The 18,998-nt window shown below is 44.7% G+C and overlaps 1 long non-coding RNA gene across 1 annotated transcript in view; it reads right to left on the bottom strand.

The window, feature by feature from the left end:
- LOC147747999 (uncharacterized) overlaps window positions 1-18,356 on the bottom strand; it is a 168,153-nt gene extending 149,797 nt beyond the window's left edge. Inside the window, exon 1 of the long non-coding RNA XR_015308511.1 lies at window positions 18,190-18,356. This is a non-coding gene — a long non-coding RNA (uncharacterized LOC147747999). The remainder of the gene's footprint in view (window positions 1-18,189) is intronic.
- Between the last annotated feature and the right edge of the window lie 642 nt (window positions 18,357-18,998).

The following is an 18,998-nucleotide window of genomic DNA, read 5'->3' on the forward strand; positions in this document are numbered from 1 at the left end:
TGCGTAAATGCGAGACCTATTGTATTACAAATGCTTAATTTTGGTATTAGTACAGCTGATAAAAGTGGGGGCAGACCTCCAGAAAGCCAGAGAAAGAAAGAGACTAGAGTCAAAATGCAGCTGTGGTAACTATATACAGGTCTGTGCCGAGGATTTCAGAGGCAGTGCAATGCCACCATGGATTCTGATGGCACCACTATTGGTACTCAGGAACATTTGCTAAAGCATTTCCAGGTCCAGTCAGGAACCTGGGAGACTTCAAAAGTGGAAGAATCAGAAGTTAGAGTATGCAACAGAGGCTGTTCTACTGTGTAATGGTGCTGGTGTGTGCACACACTCCAAGTGCAGATTATGTGTAGCTCAAGCTTCTTTACGATTGGTTTAAAGGAGCTTTAAATGACATAAAACTGCGGAGTGGGGCAGAAACATAAGGAGGCCAAACAGGCTAACCTGAAGTGTGAGTGAGAAGCAGCAACGTATCTACCCCTCCTCATAAAAAATGTATACCATCAAATCTGTGTATTTGCTTGTCTCTTTGGAACTCCTCTGCTTCTTTAAGGACAGCTCTATATAAGCCCCGCCTTTTTGCTGCGATCAAAGCTTCAGCCCTGCCTCTGCATCAACAGACCAAAGTAGTTGCCAGGCCGAGCTGACCTGAAGCTGAAACAGTGACTTCCAGAACTCATATACCTCACTGCTGCTTCAGTCTTCTCCTGCAATGAAAGAGTTTATCTTTCATAGATGTAAGTATAGGCAGGGATACAAATATTCCATGAGACACTACAGGTATTAACAAAAAACATTTGTCTTAATTTCAGCACTAGGCCTGACTGCTTTTGGCAGCCTGTGCTCAGACCTTGGTAAGCAAGCATGAGACAGAGGAAAGCAAACTGGGCGCCCCAGGATGCAGCCAGTCTCAGCCCCACTCCTGCCTCGCTCTCATATTTTGGCAAATGCAGGCGTGACGTGCAGGCAGAAGTGAGGGTTTGATCGAGACACAAGCAAAGGAGGCAGGGGAAAAGGAGGGGACAGAGAGTGACAAGGGGGCAGAATTGGGCATAAAGGGTGAGCGGTACACAGCCAGTGCAAGTGGAGTGGGAAAGAGGTGATGCATTCTATGCCAAAACAAGAAGGTAAATCTAAGAACAGTATTTTTCTTCAGGAGAGCCGGTAGTAACACGAAAGTAAAAAACAGAAATTTGTCTTGACACTTCCATTCCTATGGTGCCCTATTAATCATAAGCCAATGTAACCCCGTCACCAATGCCAACAAGCATTGGCAAAGCCAAATAGGTCTCGCCTTCTTGGCTTTACCAATGCTTTTCACTGATTCTGTTCAGCATTTCAACATAAACAGTGGTGTGCTGCGGGGTGGGGGGTACCTCACAAGCCGCTGAAAGTAAAGGGGAAAGGGTGAGAGTAGTAGACTCAGCGCCTCTTCCAAGCAGGTCGCAGCACATGTGGACCACCCGCTTGCGATCGGCTCTCCGTGGGCTATGATGGACAACGCAGTGGGGAGACCCTCAGAAAAAGTACAACGGGAGACAGGTGGGAAGAATGACAACATGGACAACGGGAAGGGGCCAGGAACAAATGGAATGTGGCCAACAGGAGGTGGGCGGGAGCATGGTGAAGACAGACAACGGGAGGGGGCGGCAGCAAAGGGAATGCGGACAGCAGGAGGGGGCGGAGCATGTTGAACACGCACAATGGGCAGGGGGTGGGAGCTCAGCGAATGTGGTCAATGGGAGGAGGCCGGGAGCATGTTGAACACGGACAGGGGAAGGGGGGCGGGAGCAAAGTAAAACACAACAGGAAATTAACAACAACCCGAGGCAAAAGAAAAAGTAGTGCAGGTACCAAGACATATGGCCCGTGTAGAAAGGCTCCATGCAGCAGGGGTAAACACCAGGACGGAAAAAAAAACAGCCACAAGGCGGGACAAATGTACTCTATCCATGAACCAATACTATGGCATTTAGAAAGGCGGACTAAAAAACCAATCACAAGGGGTGGTAGTGTGGTCGGTTTCTCCTAACTTCACAAAGACATTATAGCATGCCTCGCAGAGCAGCACATGCGCACTGCCTCTAGGCTTGACCTAAAAAGCTCATAGGTGCATACGCTAAAGTACAACCACTTTTTATTATTAACTGTACAGACGAATCAGTCTACATATGTAGGGTACTTCTTACACAACAACAAAGGAATAAAACGCAATGTTGAAGTCCCACTCCACTCCCTTTCCAAACTTGTTATGCTGAGTGTCGAAAGGATAGGCACCTGTCACAGTTTACCGAATTTTCAAACTATAAGACACAATCTCAATACTCCTTGCAAAGAAATAGGAACAAAGAGACATGCAGATTCAAAGGAATCATTTCCACATTCTAATGTTGCACGCTATGCCATCTAAAGCTGTACGTAGTACATGGACCATTACACAATGTCATTTTATTTCTCTGGCAAAGTGCTTAAAGCAGGGAAACTATTAAAATACGAGTATGTCTATTAATGACGTATACTTTAGTGCAAGTGATTAATGTTCCAGCTATATAGAAGAGCTAGGCATCAAATCACATAGGGAATTAATTTGAGATATGAACATCTTACGTTTTGTTAAGCAAATTGCATGTCTGATTAATGGCTGGTGCTGAATTAAGGCAAATGCAGTTACTTGCCTTGTATGACAACCACAAATGTCCACAAGAGGGTGCTGGATTGCAACAAATGGTATAAAAATGATGTTCTGAGAAGAAATGGTGCACTTAAGTGAAAAATTAGTTCTGATTGGAGCTCAGAAAAGTGTTTGCGCAAGAGCTGGCCAGATTAAAATCCAGGCAAGGTTTAAACAGCAGAAGCATTACATATTCACCAATGGCATATAATCTTATAGAACTAATAAAAAAAGCTCCTTACATGGGGAAAGAAAGTCAATTTACAAAGTGTCCGCAAGTGCAAATGTATGCTAAAACTCAACAACCATACTCACAAAGAGAAAGCAATGTGAAAATCTACATGGCAATTTGTTTGGCACACAAATATGTCCATTAATAAGCAACATATATCACAGTAAATCCAACAACATTACTGTAGGTGTCAACCTGTTATGAATTTGTGCATAAAAGTTATGGTTGAAAATTATCACACACAACAGCCAGGCAACATAACATAAAGGACACGTGCTTCCAGTATACTTGAGTTCCAAAGGAAAGTAGAGTATGACAATGAGCATAAATATGAGTGGCATGTGTCTTATACCTTCATTATGGACACCTACAGTTATAATGGCCTGAGAATGTGGGCATACATATTTGCACAGCTTGCCCCTGGGCCAACCATCCACCAACTGTGAAGGACAAGCCAATGACTAGCTATACAAATTTACTGTACAATCACAAATTTGTGCATTAATGGGTATTCACACTAGTCTACAAATCAACCAGCTACACTTTCACGAGCACAAAATGTACATTCAAATTAGCCGTTAATACTTTGGCAAAAGGGTGGGATGAAGAACATCAAACTCTACAGTCTTAGCAAGATGTGTATGCAGGGGTGCAATGAAAGAAAAAGTAACAATGGGGGGGGGGGAATGCAAGCCAAAAAATATTCTATATTGAATATATTTCCTAAACCTATGCATGCAGAATGTATTTGTTTCGCATTTTGTTAGGCCTGTTTGGAATTCCAATTACGCCAGAGTAATCAGGGTAATTTCTGATAATAATGCAAATACGCTACTTCCATATTTAAGAGTAATTTGGGGGAAAATCTTCCCAGAAGAGCACATTTAGTGAGCATGAGCTGCTGCTTGAACTCACTATTTTTGTTTTGTTGCATTTTCTGCTATTGATTGGCACAAAATGCATCCTCATGTCCATTTTGGACGTGAGGGTATATTTTGCGTTGATAAAAAAGCGCTAAATGTAGAATTACTCTTCTCGCTTAATTCTGCATAATCTCGCTAAATTTGTGGGCAATTCTTCATGATTACGCTACATGGAATTACGTGAGTTATGCCCCTCTTAACATCAGCCATGGCCTGTGGAGGAAGTTTCGGTGGGGCAGAAAGGCGGGGCGGGGGAGGGGCAGAGTGGGGGTGCTAAAAACCGGAATATGGATAATTGGAGATAAGTAAACAATTTAATACATAAAACGAATTTTGTAGAGCATCGTGCATCGCAAAATGCAATGCGACGCACGCTATGAAATTAGTTTTATTAATTAAATTGTTAACTTACCTCCAATTATCCATATTCCGGTTTTGAGCAACCCCCACCCTGCCCCTCCCCCGCCTTTCTGCCCCACCGGAACTCCTTCCATGGGCCGCGGCAGCTCAACATGTTAGGCAAGCATACGATTTTAGGAATGGGGGTTACATCTTTATGATGTGTGAACAGCATGCATAGGCATTACACAATACTTACATTAAGCCACAGTTATAATGATAGTTCTTTGATTTTTTTTTCCTAATAACTACATTCTAAATTTCCAAATAACTGACTAACATATCCACAACTCAAACTACTTTCTTATTTCGCTATACTAATTCACCAGTAATCCTTTATGGATTCCTGAATAGCGTGCTACTAACCGAAAAAGCGTTTCCATGCCTCGCAAGGGTTAATAAGCGCTATATAAATGCAGTTACAATACAATTCAATTAGTAAAACTGAGGAAGTCAAACACACGAAGGAGGGATTTAAAAATTTGTGTAAGCACCACAAATATTTAGCAAATTAGGCCCTCGTTTACAGAATATCATGGCCTTTTTTTTGTTGCCCATGTTTTCAAAGGAATCAACAGGAAAACACAGTCCACCCCGTTGTCCCGCCTCCTTTCTAGCACGGCAAGGAACAAATTGTTTCTCGCTCTGAAGTAAAGATATCAGAGGCACAATAAGTGGAATGATTTGTTCCAAGCCCAGGCCGCCTTCCCTTGGCATCAGCGTGGACTATTAATGAAATCTCCCCCTATGTTCCCGCTCCTGCTGGCAGCACCAAAGACAAAGGCGGGATTGATGCTCCCGCCCCACAATGGGCTCTCTGATTCCTGCCCCAGCCCTTCCCCGGCACATGCTCAATTAGAATTGAAAATAGTCTCCTGCTTCCATTCCCCAGAATTTATAAGCAGGTCAAAAAGAAAGAAGTTATTGAAACCCCCCCCAAAAAAATCTCATCTAAATGAGAAAAGAGCACGTGGCCATCTGCTTTTGCTATACCATTCGAAGCGTCATATGAGCGATCTAGCAGGATGTCTCGGTGCTGCCCCAAATCAAACCCATGTGTAGGCAGTAAAAATACCCAGTATAGTTTTATCCAGTCTAAAAATATAGATTTGCACGGTACAGTTCTCAAACATGAACGGACTTGTCTGACCGAGGTGGCTAATGGAAACTGAGCCAGGCCAAGCTCTTGGTTCACAGCAACAACAACAAAAATCTCAGAGTTTCTGTGTGTGGGGTTCTGAGCAGAGGAGGGTTATTTGATGTCATGGTCCACCCTTAGCAAGTAGACTTCTGTCATCGTGCCCAACTCTCTGCCAATGGAGACATGGGTGGGGCTGGGATTCATGGGCAGTGGCCCTGCAGGCGCGTGCCTTCTGGTGTGCCTCGGTGTAGGTCAGAAAGGAAGACCGTGAGCAAAGGATGTGGAAGGAACATCAAAAACTCCATTGTCTCTCAACCACTAAGGGCATGCTCACTTGTGTCCTGGAACTTTGTGGGCGCTCACTCCACTTTGAGACTTCAGTGGCAACAAGATTCAGCTGTGACCCAGATTTCCTAAAGATCATTGTCGACACTCGCACAGAGTGTCTGTATAACTCAAATCTGTGGAAATGGTGGCGCTGATCAACTTCCTTATGCAAAAGTTTTTTTTTACTCCGGAAGGTGCCATCGGGGCAGTGCTAAATCCCATTGCCTTACAGAGAGCCATACTTGCGATATTTTAGTCAAATGGGACTCTAATGGGGCTGAACAGCTCGGACATCACCAGGATTTCACGCAAAATCTGACTTTTTGGAACATTAATTTTAGCGCCAAACTTTTCAAAAAGGCCAACCAATACACTAAAGCAAGACTGCATGAAATTTCCAGCCACAACATGTTCAATGTTTGGCCGTTCAGCCTTCGGTTGAGAACTCAAGCATGACACCGCTCACTCAGCTTTGCGACATGGAGCAATTCTAAGACATTTTTAGCACCATACAGACATGGAGTACTTGGTGCAATTATGGCTGACGATAACATTGTCACACACTCAAATACCCCAGTGCGCCATGTTTGCTCATTTGAGCAGCACATGGCTGCAGATATGCAAGCACTGCACAATTTCTGGTGAATTGAGGCCTACATTCCCTATGATGGCAAATGGCTTTAAAGGGTTTTGACACTGGAGGGAGCTCCTAAAATATGACATGGCGAATTAAAAAAAGTACAAATACAGAAGAAATCTATCTTTACGACCGACACTTATAATGATGCAATCACCATGGCGCTTTATACAACACAGCGAGACCCTTTATTGGGAGATTTTTACCTAACATCAAAACATTCGCTAAAGCTCTGAATCAACAATTGCATGCCACAAATCCCCTGTGTCTTAATTTTGGGAGAAATCCCTCGAAATGGGTGATTTCGTGTGTGAATGATGTTTAAAGATACCTATTGCAAACCATAAGTAGTTATCTATATTTATTATTATATATATGAAAGACTAAGCGCCAGATGCATCATATGGATTTGCCCTTTATGTGCCTATGGGAAAATGTGTTCATGCTTATGGTCCTAGGTGATTTCTTGAGCAGCCCACATCCGTGGCCTGCTTGGCGTTCGGGTGCGCCGAATTTTGAATCTGTAACAGAAGGTTAATGGGTGTGTACTAAATATTTAAATATGGAGTACAGGATAAAATTCCCCCCTTTGCGTAGGCCAGCACATGACACCACTTTCCTAACACAAGAAAGGGTAAAAAACACCTGACACTCCTCTCCTAATACTGAAGTGGGGGCATGAACAACACAAATCTCTCCTAAAACTGGACAACCCACAACACAGGACACTGCACGTCTCTCTCCTTACACAGAACAGCCCACAACACAGGACACTGCACGCCTCTCTCCTTACACAGGACACAGTACAGGGCATCGCACATCTCTCATTATGCAGAACAGCCCACAACACAGGACACTGCACACCTCTCTTCTTACACAGGACAGACAACACAGGACACTGCACGCCTCTCTTCTTATACAGGACAGCCCATAACACAGGACACTGCATGCCTCTCTTCTTATACAGGACAGCCCACAACACAGGACACTGCACGCCTCTCTCCTTACACAGGACAGCCCAAAAACACAGGACACTGCCCGCTTCTCTCTTTACACAGGACAGCCAACAACACAGGACACTGCGAGCCTCTCTCCTTACACAGGACAGCCAACAACACAGGACACTGCCCGCTCCTCTCCTTACACAGGACACAGTATAGGGCATCGTACATCTCTCAGTATACAGGACTGCCCACAACACAGGACACTGCACGCCTCTTCCTTACACAGGACGGCCCACAGCACAGGAAACTGCACGCCTCTCTCCTTACACAGGACAGCCCACAACATAGGACACTGCCGGCCTCTCTCCTGACATAGGACGGCCAACAACACAGGACACTGCACGCCTCTCTTCTTTTACAGGACAGCCCACAACACAGGACACTGCACTCCTCTCTCCTTATATAGGACGGCCCACAACACAGGACAATGCATGCCTCTCTTCTTACACAGGACAGACCACAACACAGGACACTGCACACCTCTCTCCTTACACAGGACAGCCAACAACTCAGGACACTGCCCGCTTCTCTTCTTACACAGGACAGCCCACAACACAGGACACTGAGAGCCTCTCTCCTTACACAGGACAGCCAACAACACAGGACACTGTCCGCTTCTCTCCTTACACAGGACACAGTATAGGGCATCGTACATCTCTCAGTATACAGGACTGCCCACAACACAGGACACTGCCCGCCTCTCCCCTTACATAGGACGGCCCACAACACAGGACACTGCACGCCTCTCTTCTTTTATAGGACAGCCCACAACACAGGACACTGCACGCCTCTCTCCTTATATAGGACGGCCCACAACACAGGACACTGCACACCTCTCTTCTTACACAGGACAGCCCACAACACAGGACACTGCCCGCATCTCTCCTTACACAGGACACAGTACAGGCCTTCACACATCTCTCATTATATAGGACTGCCCACAACACAGCACACTGCACGCCTCTCTTCTTACACAGGACAGCCCACAACACAGGACACTGCACAACTCTCTCCCTACACAGGACAGACCACAACACAGGACACTGCACGCCTCTCTCATTACACAGGACAGCCCACAACACAGGACACTGACCGACTCTCTCCTTATATAGGACAGCCCACAACACAGGACACTGCACGCCTCCTCTCTCCTTAGATAGGACGGCCCACAACATAGGACACTGCCCGCCACTCTCCTTACACAGGACAGCCCACAACACATGACACTGCACGCCTCTCTCCTTCGATAGGACAGCCTACCATACGGAGGACTCTGCATAACCTCTCTCCTTACACAGGACAGCCCACAACACAGGACACTGCACGCCACTCTCCCTTATATAGGACAGTTCACAACACAAGACACTGCACGCCTCTCTCCTTACATAAGACAGCCAACAACACAGGACACTGCCCGCTTCTCTCCTTACACAGGATACAGTATAGGGCATCGTACATCTCTCTGTATACAGGACTGCCCACAGCACAGGACACTGCACGCCTCTCTCCTTACACAGGACAGCCCACAACACAGGACACTGCACGCCTCTCTCCTTACACAGGATAGCTCACAACACAGGACACAGCACGCCTCTATTCTTACACAGGACAGCCCACAACACAGGACACTGCACGCCTCTCTCCTTACACAGGACAGCCCACAACACAGGACACAGCACGCTTCTATCCTTACACAAGACAGCCCACAACACAGGACACTGCACGCCTCCCTCCTTACACAGAACATTCTACAATACATGACACTGCACGCCTCTCTCCTTAAGGACAGGATACAAGCACCGTACACCCTTGCCCTTGCAAGGGTGGGGTACAGGACACGGTTGTATGTCACTACAACGCGGGCTATTACCACGCGTGCCATTACAACGCTATTTTTACAACGCAAGTCGTTACAACGACTTGCGCTGTAAGCGCTGGATAGTGGTATTGTTTAATTTTCTATTCCAACTCCAGCCCACTTTACAGTAGGGAAGGTGTTGGAATAGAAAATTAAACTATTCCCTATCCAACAGCGCCATGGTAATACCCGCGTTGTAAAGGCTGCTCACCACAGGACACTTCACACCTCTATCATTACACAGAGCAGTACACATCTGACATCACACTCGTTGCTCTTTGCACAGGTCACGGCACACAACAAAGTATGCTGCAGGATACCACACTCCTCCCTTTACACAGGACAGCACACAGGACACCGGACACACCTCTCTTTACACAAGAAAGAACACAGCGCAGGACCTCACACTCCTCCCTCCTCCGTAGGCCAGTACACACCACGGTGCACCCACACATTTATCCTTACCAGTAGCGGCTCCTGGAGGGAGTGCTGCGGGCGGTGGTGCGGATCAGGGGAGGGGCAGGATGGGGGTTAGTAAACTCTGGCATATGGCAGATCGGAGTTAGGTAAAGAAATAAATAAATAAAACAAATTAAATTGCGCGCGCTGCAACGCATTTGGCCTTGCAGCGGGCGCAATTTAATTCATTTTTATTTATTTATTTCTTTACCTAACTCCGATCGCCGTATGCCAGAGTTTACTACCCCCCATCCCGCAGCACTCCCTCCAAGAGCCGCTACTGATCCTTTCACAGGACAGCATATAGGACACCACACTCCTCTCTTTACACAGGACAGCACACAACACAAGCCACTGCACATCTCTCTCATTGTAAAGGATTGAGCACAATCCAGAACACAGCACATATCTACTTATACTAAACAGCACACAACACCAAACTTCACACATTCTTTGTCATAAAGAATTGTGCAAAATAGTGACTGGAGACAACGCTCTGCTCAGAGGAGGAAATGTGTTGCAACATTGAAACTACAAGAAGTCTGCAAATGGGCCATGCCGACCTAGGAAGATAACACTTTTTGGCACCACCTAACAATCCTTAATGGGTTATACTTTATGGGTTTCGAAGTAGCATGCTACTCGACAAAAAAGCGCTTCACACGCCATCAGGGGTAACAAGCGCTATATAAATGCAAACCTTTATCCCTCTTCTATACCTCAACTATCCTCCTCAATACAAATAACAGACTAACATATCCACCACTCAAAATACTTTCATATTTCTCTGTACTAATTCATCACTAATCCTTTATGGATTCCGCGGTAGTGTGTTACTCGCCGAAAAAGCCCTTCAATATCCCATCAGGGGTCGCAAGCGCTATATAAATGCAAACCTTTTTCTCTCTTCTATACCTCCACTATCCTATGCAATCCAATGAACTGACTAACATATCCACCACTCAATTTATTTTCCTATTTCACCACTAATCCTTTACGGGTTCCGAAGTAGTGTGCTACTTTACGAAAAAGCACTTCAACACCCCATCTTCTATCCCTCCACTATCCTATGCAATCCAAATAACTGACAAACATATCCACCACTCAAATGACTTTCATATTTCACTTTACTAATTCACTACTAATCCTTTATGGCAGGGCTTTAAGTGGGCCGGGTCTGAAGGGGTCTGAGCACCGGCAGTTTTTTTCAGGGGGCCTCGAAACGGGTCGCTATCGGGCTCCGTTTTGAGCCCTGACACAGGCAGCCCATTTTTTTTCCCAGACTGCAATGACCGCTGTTTGCTGTCACTGCAGTCCAGAAAAAAGTGCCATGGCTCAAAACAAAGCCTGATAGAGACCCGTTTCGAGACCGCACCAGGCACATGGATGTGCGCTGCTCACACTGTTCACTTTTCAGAAGTAGAGAAGTTACAGCATGACGTCATGCCAGGGGAGCGTTGTGGGGGAAGGGAAATCCTTTAAGAGTCATTTTCTTTCTGGATTTCCCTTCTCTTTCTGAAACTCAGGAGCAGCAACATTGTGGTAGGGTCACCAAGGATTTAATTGGAAGCTTTGTCAATATTATATACAAGTTATAGTTGCAGCTTATTTATCTTCTGCAAGTAATAACCATTGACAAAGCCAATATTACTTACTTATTGTAGGTATGATGTTACTTGTATCAAATATCCTGATGCAATGACGTAAACAGCAAATTACAAGTCGGGCGGCCCACTATGCTAAGCACAGATTTTTTTGCGTAAGTGATTTAAAGCCACGCCCCCAATTACACTGACCACGCCCCTTTGAGAGACCCCCCAGTTTTTTCATCCCACTTAAAGCCCTGCTTTATGGGTTAGGAAGTAGGGCGCTATTCGCCGAAAAAGCGCTTCGATGCCTCGTCTGGGGTGGTAAGCGCTATATAGAAGCAATTACAATATAATCCTCACTGGTAAACAAACGCTATCTGAAGAATATAATTTCCATTTAAGCCAAGCACAACCATTTTACAGGATACCATGTATCTCAAATGATGACATATAAAATAAAATAAACTTCTTAGCTCCTTCCATTCTTTGTAACTGTACCCCGCGTTTACATTAGAATTGTCCCTGCCTGGAATGTGGATAGAAGTGATAAGGAAGCCCATATTTGTTTTAAGAAAGCCGCATATATATATATGCATCTACTCGACATGGGGGATGGGGTCTGCAGAAACTTCAAAATGGCTGCAAGTATTTCCACGCAGCGCTCTTACACACCAGCAGTGTTGCATAGACCAGTCACATTTCTTCTGAAATGAGCAACACAGTTCCACGCAAATCAGTTACCATATGGCAGTTCTTCCAAAACAATCGGTATTTCAACCAACAGCTTTACCGCACATTTCAGAAAACAAAGAAACCATAAGATCAGGAAACCTCTCTGCAGGAATATGATGGGTGATGGAGCAAGCATTGGAGGTTGGATGTAAACACCACTATGTCGAAACATCTGCCCCAGCATTCACAGGACGTAGGTGATTCTTAGGTATGCCAGATGTCATTCAGTCTGCCAGGCAGTACACCCAGAAGGCTATTATTAAATTACGTCATTTTACCTTCTGTTCATTGATGCTCATTTTGCCAATCCCAGTGGGGGCTAACAGGTAAATTAGCCATTCGCTCTTAATCAGTCATAATTTACATACTAGGTCTGTGCTTTGGCAATGTATACACCCTGCAATCTGGAATCGTTGTTAAATGTAATTATGTGATTGAATATTACCTATTAAGGATGCCTGTTTTATGTTTGGCAGTGGTCTGAAAATATGTAATTTAGAACTGAACATCACCCTGGGAATTATGCTCTGTGATACGAGGGAATGATGTGATCCAGTAAATTAGGGCTTTCAGCCTTTGAGACATGTGGAAAAAACATACAAATATCAAAACTGTTTCTCAGCAAACCATATGTATCCTTTAATCCGACCTCTGTGTTCAGGTGACATTTATAAACCAATAAACCACTCAAACTATGGTCTTGAGGGTTATTAGGTAACCACATTATAGGGCTATTGTACAGTATAGGTAGGGCCACTGGAATTTTGTGGCATGAGAGGGTCAAATTATGTGGCAGAGTTGAGTAAATTATGCAGCAAGAAAAGGCAAAGTATGTAGCATAATGCGGCACATTTTGTAAAAGTATTACTTCATTATTTCATCATTTTTAAACGTGGCATCATACTCTGTGAATTAGTTGAACCTCGTTAGTACAAGTTTAAGACACGAATATAGCAAAAATCAACAGAAAGGAGACCAGTCCAGCTTTGCAAAGGGCCTTTCACTGTGTGGCAGCACACATCGTCAAATTTTTATTCATTTTTTAACCGTTTGAGCGAGAAACTTTTTTTGCTGCAATCTGCAGATTATGAGACAGATGATGGATTACATGGCAAATGCGGAAAATCTATAATTATGTGGAAATTGCAGCAGCCACACAATCGCATAATTGCAGTGGTCCTGAAACAGCCAATACAAGTCTTGTATTTTGAACCATTAAACTCACCTCAGAATTCGGTTGTCATTTACAAACCACTCATCCAGTGGTCTTCTGATTTATTATATGCTCCATAACCTCTTAAGACAATTATAGAACCATAGTCAGGGCCACTGGAATTAGGCGATTCTGCAACAGCAAAATATCCCCCATACTTATCCATTAGCCACATTTGCCACATAATTAACCATCTGCTGCATAATCTTTGGATTTTAACAAAAAAGCATTTCTAGCTCAAGCGGATCAAATGTTACTAAACAGACAGCAGTACATGTTGCTGAACAATAGAAAGCCCTTTGCTAATATTGACTGGTCACTGTAAAATTGATTATTACTATGCTTGAGTGTTCGAGTGAATGAATGAATTTATTTGATAAAGCACACAAATCACACCCTATGGGGTATCAAGGCGCACAGTCTGTACAACAAGTTGAAACTGGGTTAAAACATCGCAGTTTTAGAGCTTTCCTAAGTTTATTATAGTCAGGGAAGGTTCTCACATGAAATGGCCGTTTGTTCCAAAGGGTAGGAGCCAGGTAGAAGGAGAACGATCTTCCACCTCCTCTGGGTCGTCAAATGCGGGGGACTACCAGTAGCTCCTTCTCACTAGAACGTAAATTCCTATCAAGGTGATAGCACTTGAGCCTGTGACAAAGATACTCAGGGCCCTTGCCCAGCCGGGCATTATAGGTTATGCATCACATTTTGAATACTGTCCTGTTCTTTACTCAGAGCCAGTGAAGGGATTGTAGAAAGGAAGCAGAAGCTGATCTGGGTGGTTGATTACAAATCACCCACCCCGCTGTATTTTGCACGACCTGTAGCTTCGACAACAGAGATTTATTTGAGGGGCAAGTAGCGCATTGCCGGAGTCGTAATCTGGAAATAAAGAGTTTGAAACTTTACCCAGACAATGTGAACATGTCTAACAATGAAGCAAATCTGACAAAAAATTAGCTGCATTATACCGCATAATTTGCGTTTGGTTGCGGCATAATTTACTCAACTCTACTTCATAATGTGGTCCTCTCCTGACGCATAAATAATTCTAATGGCCCTGACCATAGTGTATAGCATAGATAGCCACCTGGTACATGCCATATGCAGTTTGCCATGTCCCTGGAACTATCGAAGGCATTTCAGGACCATAACACACAGTTACGCATTCACAATTTACAGCCAGCCCCCCGTTCCTTACTGCTGACTTACACGTGAGTGCCTTGGGTGAGTGACGGCTGTGGGAAGGCCTCTCTCTCTCACGTACCGCGTGCACAGCGCGCGACGAGGGCGTACGGCTGTCTCGAGCCCTTCTTGCGTAGCGCGCAGACTTCCTTCACCGCGCACCGTACGCAGCCGGGAAGGAAGAAGAAAGACTGTCAGCGCATTGCGTGCGGGCCTCTGATTGTTCAGAAGAAAAAAAGCTGGCCGCGCTCCAGACTGGCTGGGGCTCTGTTGGTCATTATGTCTCGCCTTCAGGTGTCTGGGCGCGCAGTGGGCGGCGGCTGGGGGAGGCGGAGGCGAGGCGAGGACAAAGAGGCAGGAAAAGATGGCATTCGGAGAAGGAAAATCCGCACACCCATGCCAGGGCCACCTTAAAACCACTGCAGGTGTTCCTTCCGGGTACTTAAACTAAAGGGCATTTGAGGATATTGGCAACTCCGGTTCAGTAATACAGAGCAGCACACGAGCTTTAGTGGTATGGGCAGCTACAAAAAAAAAAGTTAAAACAAGAGCTTTATTGATACAAAACGCTGCAACTAAAAGAAATTCTGCGACGCCTAAAATGTATAACTACCGACAACCTTCTAACACAGACGCCCAGGCCCCCACCTATTTAGTGTTATCCCAAATTCACAATAGTTGATGTGCCAGACAAATGCAACGTTTATTGAAGGGCAGCTACGCAATGTTAGTGATGAAAAAACAGAAAATTATTTAGGATTTTATGATGAACACAACCACACAGCAATATGGTATTTGGAGAAACAGGGAACATCATTCGATTTTGTAGACCAGGAAATCGTACATGATATGCAGTGGCACCGACCTCTGCGTACAATTGGGTAACACACACAACTGCACAAACTATTTTGAAAAATAACTACACAGTTACTGATAAATAGAACTTCAGACGATGCTGTTATGTGCAGCCACATGCTGTATAATGATGCAGGCAAGTAACTTCTAGATGTTTAGACATGCATGTATCTCTACACAATTTCAAATGGTACATGCAGCTAACTTCTTGATATTTTGAGATAAACAAAACTTGATATTTAGTGATACATAATGCAGAGGCTGAATACAAAGTTGTGCTAGTAACAGAAACATGTACAAATCCCTAATACGCCATTACATAACACACATACAGCAAATGATAGTGATACACAACCACGACAGGCACCCACATGATAGTTCCTGATACCTACACAGGTACAGACTGCTGCGTAAGTGTTGACATAACTGCACAATATGTTGTGATATTCACAAATGACTATGTTTTCTTTAGAGATAATGACAATCACAAAAGGGGTAGAGATATTAACAACCCAATAATGTGTGGTGCAACTCAAAACTAAGTGTTATGTAGAGACAAAGGCAACTGGACAACATTTAGTGAATGATTTGGAATTTTGCTGCGTAATGTGTCATTTTTTGTGATATGACTTCCATGTTTTGGCCTTTTCGAACAGCAAACAATGTCTGGGCAGAAGTGTTCACGTCGTTAGCACCAGTTTAACACCTAAATACAACAAAAAGCAGCATAAAAGGGACCAGTCAACCTTGCCAGAAGACCTGCCACTGCGTGGTACACTTGTCACTGCATTTTTAGGAACTTTTGATACGTTTGAACTAAGAACAACATTTTTAGGTTAGTTAAAATCTGCAGATTATACGGCGGATGATGGGTTATGTGGTAAACCCACAATTACTAACAAAACATGGCAGCCTTAAAATCGCAACATTCCAGTGGCTTGAAAATGCAATGGTTTGTAAAATGAGATCTTCGGAGTGGGGACTTGAAGCCTTCAAGACATGGGGTGACGTGTACAGCCCGGTGTTTAATGATACAGATAGTCCATTTTTGGTATTCAGACTCACTGATGTCTGCGTCTCATAAACCATTTATTTTTTCCTTTGTTGAGAAACCACAGGTCGCCCTTTGGTCACTTTGTGGAACACTCTAGATTCTCTTTTAAGACCAACGTAATCAACACTCACTTTGCTGGCGAAAAAAACAGCATCATTGTGAAACACGCTAAATATGTGTGTGACTTTTGATAATTCCAGTTGGAGCTGATATCGGAACAAACACAGTCCCCAGCAGCCGAGCACCAGAGTTCACTTCGTGTGCAAAACACTTACAGCGGGCAACCAGGCGGTGGTGTGATCTGGTGTAAAAGACACATCGTGCAGCTGTGTTTCACCGCACACTACCTCGCCTACACCCCTTGCTTTGGTGAACCGATAATGTTGTGCAGATAAAAAAAGCATGCACAATGTGAAAAGCGATTACTCGAACAATAGCAGCTTTATGCATTAGGATTTTTATTGGACTATTTGCTCGTATTGTAGTTGTAACACTCATTCCTGGTAAACCAGTAGTGGGTGAATATGTGTATGTATGTGTGTGTGAGTGTGCGTGTGTGCGAGAGAGTGTGTCGGTGTGTGTGACTGAGTGTGTGTGACTGAGTGTGTGGCAGTGTGTGTGAGAGAGTGTGTGTGTGTGTGTGTGTGTGAGTGTGTGTGGCTGTGTGTGTGGCATTGTGTGTGTGTGTGTGTGTGTGTCGGTGTATGTGTGTGTGATAGTACCTGCCAGTCTACTTTTCTTAAGGAAGAGAAACTGTGGTTTCGAAACCCATATTTCATTGGGGTGATGTCATAGCCATGAATTATTATCCTTGCTGTTCAGAAATGGCATCACTCCTGCGAACTGTGGTTATGGAGCACTGAAGGGCTGGTCTGTAAAGCATACAAATGCTTCACAAAAATTAAAGCATCAGTGCCCATCCCCTTCTCTGCCCCTTGTTTAATCAACTTCCTCTACAGAGAAAGGTGAACAAAAACCTTACCATTCAACTTGCAGATCTGGGTCCATTGTTAGCTGATCATTACAGAGGGCAGCTGGAAAGCCTCTCTCTTCTACAGTTGGGAGTCTCATAAAGTGATCAGAAAAACCCCACCTTGTGACTAAGTGATCAGAAAACCCCCACCTTGTGACTAACATTACTGAACAAGTTGGTATTGTTACTAATTGCAACCAAACCGCACTGTCCAGTGTGTAAATTACTGTTTTCAATAAACATTATCCTGCGGAAGACACGTATATTATTAAAGCTAATAGCACCCGAAATAAACATGCATATAACAAATACAAAAAGCCGTCTTTGTGTACTTTGTCACCAGAACTCCTCCCGTAATGGAGCATCCATTTCACAGAAAAAATATAATTTTCCTCTCTCCATACTCTCTCACGCACACACCACACACACAGACACACACACACATACACACGACAACTAATACAATTATTGGTTCTACTGCGGGTAGTGATATAAGTGTACATAAATCGGGGGCAAGGCACCCCTTGTTCACAATCAACTAAATCAAAGCATCAAGAGCCCCACCCTGTAGCTTTTCGCAGCTAAGAAGTGCCAGGGAAGTGTTTCTTATCCCCGTCTTCGTCGTTTTTTTCCCACCACTGGTCACATCTGACACACCAGAAAATACGGTCTATGCATTTTTCCCCGATTACATTTTGAAAAATATTTTCGATCTATCGTTACGTGCATGGTGGGAACCAGCCTGAAAGCAGAGCCTGTGCCCGAGATGGCTTTGATAGATGTGATCGTTTTTTAATGAAAAGCAGATGGGGGCGCGGGGGTACCCAACAGAAAGCTCCCCCGGGACACCCAGCCCTGAGCACTCACATTCTGACAAAGAGGAGTCTGCCCCCGGCACCCCGGCTTCACGGAGGAAGAAGGCGCTACTTACTGTTTCTGGCTGCACTCCTCTGCTCGACAGAGAGAGTGTTGGGGCTGGTGCAGGACCGCCATCGCTACAGCAAGAATGCGCACAATCTTCCTGAAAAGTCAGTATGAAAGGCAGACACTTGTGCACCACGCAGCCCAGCTGCACTCTCTGCAGTCCTGAAATGAACTAAATACAGTGCCTGCCAAAGGCAGGGGAGGCAGGGCCACGTGGGGGCTAGGTAGCCCTCCTATTGGCTGGGGTGCAACGCCTGCCGCCTTTCTATTGGGCCTGAGTTCGGCCCTAATGAGATGCTTCCCCGTCAGTGCAGTAGGACTGAAGGATCTCACAGTGACAGCGATGAGCTAAGACAGGGTCTGAAGTCATCCTGCCAGACAGACAAGTGGGTGGGGTTTTGGAATCTTCATTCACCCAGCTAGACCCCCAATGTTCTACTCTTACCCCCCGGTTATTCGTTTGTCATAGCGTTGAAGCTTGCATGGCACTCACAATTGCCTTTTTGACTATTTTATTTCTAAATATTTATGTCTTCTAAATCTCTTGCTCTGCGAACGGCTCGATTCTCAAACGAGATTTTTTCCCTTTATTTTATTCGTGCGTTTCTTCCAACGAGATAGGGAGGTTACTCAGGCGCTTGCGGCTGAGTTCTTTGTGTGAATCGCATGTCGCAGATTTAAATGCAGAGGGGTTGGCTCCGCCTTTCATCCTTCTCGGTCGGAAAATTTGAGCACCGTTTACTTAACCAGCCATGCTACGTTTTATGCACAGCTTTGCAAATGGACGAAATGTGCTAGCGACGAGGGCAGCACACT

Source organism: Lissotriton vulgaris, chromosome 1_1 (assembly GCF_964263255.1).
Source record: "Lissotriton vulgaris chromosome 1_1, aLisVul1.2, whole genome shotgun sequence".
Taxonomy (NCBI): Eukaryota; Metazoa; Chordata; class Amphibia; order Caudata; family Salamandridae; genus Lissotriton; species Lissotriton vulgaris.